We start from the raw sequence: 7,124 nt of genomic DNA, 5'->3' as shown, positions 1-7,124 counted from the left end.
TCGTAGTGTGCTGTTTGAATAACTTTTCATCATTCAGCCTTCTGCATAACAAGTACTGTAGAAGGAGTGTGGGGGCTTGTGTTGGGAGAGGAGATCAACTATAATGGAGAGCAAGAAAAGGAAAAACTGGGAATCTTTTCCAGCTTGGAAGAGTCCAATCATCTTTACCAAAAGTAGTAACAGTTTGACTTTTAAGAATTTTTTTTTTGTCTGAAGCACTATATATATGCAGTAGGTACGTAGGAATAGAAATTGCATTAGCTCTTACTCTCCACTCCCGCTCTCCTTTTCCCTCATGGTTGGACAACTTGTAATTAAACCCACCAGGATTCTCCAGCCTCCCCACTTTGCATTCATCCCTTCCTATTCTCCTCTACACATGAACCTAAAATACTCCTGTTCATCCTCAATTGTCAACTTCCTATTAGCCTTTCCTGACTCTCCCCAGAGCAGAGTCATTTATTTTTTCTTCTGTAATGTCATGTTAGTTTGTTTGCATCCATACTATTATTCTGGCAATGGAATTATTTTGAAAGAGAATTTTGTATTACTTTTATGTACAGAAAATTGGATGATGTACACTTAGCCCAGTCGCATGACCAGTTCTTTAGCCTTTGTCTTTTCCCACTTGGTGATACAAGACACCGGCTTCGGACCCAGGACGTTGCCTCCCCAGTGACTGTGGATCTCACCTTATCTGTCATTGTAATTGGTCCTGATGGCTTCCATCTGCTTAGCCAGACCTCCTTTGTCTTCCAGATTAATCTGTGTGAAGGCAACAGTGGTGCAGGTCTTCGTGTGAACCGGATGCCCCAGCCTGGCCTTCCCCTTGATAATGCAGTAGGGAACCCCACAGGGCAGGCAGCAAGACAGCCCCTCAATGGGATCCACATCATGTGCAATCATTACCAGCTGAGCCTTCTTGTTTTCTACCAAGATGGTGACAATAATAAACCCAGCTCAAAGGACAGGTGGCCTCTTAATGGGGACATCCTCTTTGCTGGCAGCTTTCTTCTCAGCCCAGGCCAACAGTCTCTGCTTCTTCTCTTGCTTTGTCTCTGGTCTGTGTTTGTGGGCCAGAGTAAGCAGTTGAGTATCTGTTTGGTGGTCCACGGCCTGGGTGAACTGGTTAATCGCAGGAGGCATGTTTAGGCATTTATAGAGAATAGCCCTTTGCCACTGCAGCCAGATGTAGTGGGGTGATCTGATGAAGTGGGTGAAGTCCCTTTTGGGCTGAATGTCCTGTCTGATGCCAGCATTTTTGGGTCTTTTCTCAAACAGGGGATTGACCACCTTCTTGGCTTCCTGCTTCTTCATAACAGCAAGGGCTGGGGCCACCTTTTTCCCCATAGCCATTTTTCCTTTAGGCATCTCGGATGGCTGGAGAAGAGAGAAGGAAAAGAGAATTTTCCTGGCAGTAACATTTAATTATTTGTTTGCATGGATCCAAAAGAGAATACAAGTCTTATACCCCAATGCATTCTCAGAAGCTGCATCTTGAATGGGACAGGGCAGTCGTTAGAAAATATGTATTGTATAAATGACTCAGAAGAAATACTTATTGAGGGTGTTTTTACTATATTATCTAACAGAACTCTTCCAAGGTTTTCACCCATTTCAATAATGATTTGTTCTTGCTTTAGAGTATGATGAAAGATTAATACATAGCAAAGACAGATTAGAATTAGAAATACCACCAACCTCTTTTTTGTTTGTTTCTCTTTCTCTTAACATGAAGAGTTTTTGTGATTTAAACCAGAAGACTATTCCTGGGTCTAAGTGACTGTTATTAGATGTAGCATAAGCCTTTAGTATGTTGACTATTTAGGAAGCTAGAGCTAGCATGCGATTACAGATGTCAGTAATGGAAACCTGATAGCATCTTCTTATTCTTATTAATGTTATTTCTTCATGGAAATAAAGGGTCCAAATGTGCATAACAGACAGTATGTTCAGATTGGCTCAGGTAGGAGATATATATATATATATATACACACACACACACATATACATATATATGTATGTATATACACACATATTATATACATATGTACATATTATATATGTATATATACATATATATGTATACATATACATATACGTATACGTATACATATATGTGTATATACATGTATACATACATATATGTACACATACATATATGTACACAAACATGTATATATATATATGTATATATACACATATGTATACATACATATACATATATATTATACATATACATATTATACATATATATGTATACATATTATATATGTATAATATGTATACATATTATACATATATACATGTATAATATGTATATATACATATATATTATACATATATATGTATATATACATATATATACATATATACCAATATGTATATATACATATGTATATATACATGTATAATATGTATATATACATATATATTTTACCTATATATACATATTATACATATATACATATATTATATATATGCATATATATTATACATATATATAATATTTTATACATATATATGCATATATATTATACATATATATAATATTTTATGTATATTTAGTGAGTTTTGTGATTTATTATTGTACTACTATGTCCATTACTTAAAAAATATTGGCTAATAGCTAGCCCTAATCTGATGTATAGCTGTTCTTTCTGAAGTTTATTCCTGTACGTTTTATAGTATTAAGGGTTTGTTCTTTTGAGAAGGAGGAAAGAACATATTGGTTAAAATTTTAAATAATCCCCTTCCCTAAACCATTCACTAGATGCAAAAATGGATACCAGTGACCTGTATCAGCTATAAATATTGGATGATGTAGGCTATTAGCCGCCTGCAAACAGAAGTTCTGTACTTACCGATAATACTAATTATAATCCAGTTTGTATACTAGCTTCTTCAGAGGAAAACCATTTTTGTTTAATCTCTTCCACAGAGTTTAAAAACAAATAGAACATCTTGAACATTTAAAAGAGTGCCTTTTAAGAACAGGGTTTGGTACTTGAAACCTGAATCCCCTAGAACTAACCAGAATATAAGGCACTGAAGCTAGGGAAAATGTATTTCTGATGTATGGTCCTACTTGAGGCAAGCTGAACTCAAGAGGTGTTTAGGGAATTGTAAACCAAAATGTTCCATCTTTAGCACTCAGTCAGGGTTAATGGAAGGAGAGTGTCATAGTCTTGGCTACCGGGTCTGGTCCCTGAGGTCTGTTCTGGGTTATAATGTCATCCACTCTGATCTCCTATGAGGGTTGCAATTGACAGGGCAATAAGAATCAATCTGGAGGGAAGAAACAAGCTGTAGACTAAGAAACAGAAGGCCCCAACAAGCTGATTTGGCTCAAAGGAGGGATATTCAATCTTGAAAATATCACTATCATGACATGTATAACTGCGGCTTTTTGGTGATAATTTATTTACAATTTTGTTTCTCTGATAATAGTGAATTCCTGGAGGATCTGCCTTATATCTTCAGTGGCAAGAATCCTGTTTGGAAAACACACACACACACACACACACACACACACACACACACACACACACACGTGTGCATGCACCTCCCCCCCCCACCAGCCCCTCACAACAGAGATATACACTTACAGATATGTAGGAAAATAATTTGTATCTTTGGAATCCTACATTGATTTGACAGATGATTAGTTACTTCAGAAAGAAAGCAAGGAGGGAAGAAGGAAAGAAACTGTTCTTAATCTTGAGTGTCTCATTAATCTTGACTTTTCCTTGGGAAAAGTCTGTTCCTGTATCTCACATTCTTCATCTGCAAAAAGGTTAGGTAAGGCTTGATATGTTTTCTACACATTTTCCAGAATTAATATTTTATGGTTATTTTGAAATGTTCGTTGTTATCAGAAGATAGAGTTTTATAGAATGGACTTGTTGGTGGAGCACTTGGTGCAGGGAGATGTTGAAGAAGTAAACCTTACCATTATCCACTGCCATTTCCAGGCTTACTTACCAGCCTTCATTAAACAGGAGGGGGCCTGCCTGCTCATGTCACTGGGCCGTCAAGTAGAATGTGACAGAGGACAATTAAGAGAAAGTCCCCTCTTCAGTTTATGGGAAGATTCTCAAGCAATGTCCAGACAAGGTACCTGCTTCTTCACATTGCTGGCATTTTTTTTTAGGGGATGAGGAATTATTTCATAGAGGTGCTTCAGAATCACAGAAGAATCTGGCCCTATCACTTATAGTCATGCAACACTGGGCAAGTCACTTAACATTTCTAAATGAAATGTGGAAAGTAATTATAAACTTTAAGGAACTCTAACAAAAGTTGAAAGTGTCGATGATTATTACTATGGATGTTAGTTATTATTATAATTACTTCGTCTCGTAAGTGGGGATGCTCAGTCCATTATCGTTATTTTCTGGGCAGGAGGTCATAAAGGTTTTTACTAATGCATTATCAATACTTTTTTTAAATCTTGTGATGAATTCAACCTCATGCAGGGAGAGAGGATGCTAAAGTAGATGATAGCACAGGAATTTGGGAGTTATATAGATCTGAAATAAATACCAACTCTGTCTTTTAGTGTATATTAAATTTTAGCAAGTCAATAAACATCTCTGAACTCGGTTTTCTTTGTGTAAAACTGTCTATATTTCACTATCAGGATAGTTTGGAAGATTGACTAAGAAAACACATAGCCAACTTGTAGTAGTGTTGGGAACAAAGCAGACATTCATCTATGCAACCGAAATTTGTCAAATACCTATTATTTCCTGATAATAAACTAAACAAAAATAGTGTCTGTTCTCACAAATATTAGTTTAGTTAGTTCCTTTAAATTTACATGTTTCCTGATAACAGAGAACACATACAGAGGGTATACAGAGAACAGATAACAGAGGAAATGTGTATTAGGATGGTGAATATTGCCGGGGTGGTATGGCTTTGTCAGTCAAGAATAGTGGTCTCTTGCTGTAGGATGTCAGTGGGGCAAAGAAGAATCTGATGACAAAAGGGGCCTAATTCAATCTTTGCATAGTGGTCCCAATAATATTATTTGAAAAATAATAAAAATCAGTTATTTGAATATAATCTCTTACCAAATTCAGTTATTTAAAGGTATTGAGTGTTCCCTAAATATCTTTGTAGTTTTTTCATGCTTGCACAATGCCTTAAGTGCACAGGACCCAGTACTTGTCAAACACCTTTAGTGGATATTTTTTCATTTAATTTTTTCAACAGACTTATTTATAAGTAGCATTTGTAAGCAAATGCTTACAAATTTTTCATGTGAAAAATTAAGCAAGTTGTTCAGGATCAAATAAGTAGCTCATGTGGAATTGAACTCAGGTCTCATTGGCTTAAAAATGTTATCCTACTGATGGGGCACCTGGGTGGCTCAGTCAGTTTAGAGTCTGACTTCAGCTCAGGTCATGATCTCACTGTTTGTGAATTCAAGCCCTGCATCGGGCTCTGTGCTGACGGCTCAGAGTCTGGAGCCTGGAGCCTGCTTCACATTGTGTCTCGCTCTCTCTCTCCCACTCACACTCTGTCTGTCTCTCTCTCTCTCACTCAAATAAAAATTAAAAAAACATAAAAAATGTTATCCCACTACATTTTGTCAAAATATAACAACAAAGAAAGGAAAAATAAAATGAATACATGAAGTATTAAGTTTTGTTATTTCAGTGAAAATCAGAAATTTCTTGTGCCTTTAAAAGGATAGTGTGCCCACTGTATCTTTTCAAATATTTATATAAACTGTGGTGAGCAGTTGTTTGTCAAGGAATAATGAACCCTTCACAAATCCAGAATTTTTTACCAGCTACTGACTAAAATTATCAATTGGTCACTGTTTAAGTTGTTAAATGTTTGTTTACTTGAATCTGTTTTGTGTCTGAACTATTTCCACAAGATGGCATTTTGTTATTTGCCCATATTATTTCAGTAGAAGGTCTTTGGCATTTTCCTTTGTAATACCAATATTGTGCATAAAACCTTGAAATGATGAGTAGATGTCTCTGAATGCTTTGAAAACTGATTTGTGTGGCTAATTTAGCCACATAAAGAAAGGATAAGAAAGTCTGTGAGTCATGATTGTGTAAGTGTAAGTGTGTATTCTCTCAGTTGTTCAAATAATTTTATCATGAACAGAATGGCAGTGACCTTGCTTTAAGTCCTTTACGCCATCTATCACAATATGTGGTGAATAAATTGTAGAGAAGGTAAACAATGTGACACAAGCCTGCTTGTTATTCAGAAAAGAAATTATAGGAAATACCCTAGGAATTCTGTCTTCATGGAGACAGGAAATTATCTGGACATATTCTTCTAGTGATAGAAACTACTAGAAGGATAGCTTCTCTAGAAATCCTTTCTCCTTGTGAATTTCTGGTATAGGTAGGCTGTAGAAATACCAGTTGGAGGTTTGGCTCTAACCATAAATTTGGACGCTTCTTGCCTTGACCAGTTACACCGCTATACTTTGGTATAGCCAAAATATATACCTCATCTCTTGCCATTCAAGTATGAGCATGCTGCCTGGAGAAAGGAGGAAATAGTTCAGACCTGAAGCCAGCATGGTGGAGGCCCTGGCTGTATACCCTTGGTGGCTTCCAATATTCCTGTGGCCTGTTTCCATTAGCCACATGGGTGAAGGAAGAGTCTTCAGTAGGTATGCTTGATCTTTTCATTCTTTTGACATTCCCAGTCTCTCAATCTGTGACATGTTATATTATCTTGGAGTTTGGCCAATCCAGACCAGCATCCTTCTTTGAAATGTAGGGAAGGGGAATGTTACCACAGGAGTCCAGAGCTTCATTTAGAAGTTTACCTGTCTCACAAGGATTCTGTTACAAGAAAATATGATAGGTAGACAAGTGCATATTAAACAGCCCACTGTGTGGCATTTGTGAAAGTGCCTTGTAAAACTCAAATGAATTATTCTAAAAAACTGTAGCCTGCTACTAGCATAATTCTTTAAATTTGAACTCTATAATATGGGCCAGTCAAAATAAATCAGCCAGCTGGAATTTGGGTTAGTTTTGTCATCCAGCTACATTTTAGAGGAAAACATATTGGATATAATCTTAAAAACAAGGTATTAACACATCTTCACATTGAGAATGCAGTTGTGTTTGGTCACA

General features: G+C 36.4%; 1 pseudogene; it reads right to left on the bottom strand.

Moving 5' to 3' along the window:
• Positions 1–582: 582 nt before the first annotated feature.
• LOC125152381 (60S ribosomal protein L7a-like) lies at positions 583–1,371 on the bottom strand (annotated as a pseudogene).
• Between the last annotated feature and the right edge of the window lie 5,753 nt (positions 1,372–7,124).

The sequence above is a fragment of the Prionailurus viverrinus genome, chromosome E2 (genome assembly GCF_022837055.1).
Source record: "Prionailurus viverrinus isolate Anna chromosome E2, UM_Priviv_1.0, whole genome shotgun sequence".
Taxonomy (NCBI): Eukaryota; Metazoa; Chordata; class Mammalia; order Carnivora; family Felidae; genus Prionailurus; species Prionailurus viverrinus.
Note: the sequence above shows the minus strand (reverse complement) of the source record. Positions and strands in the feature narration are given on the sequence as shown.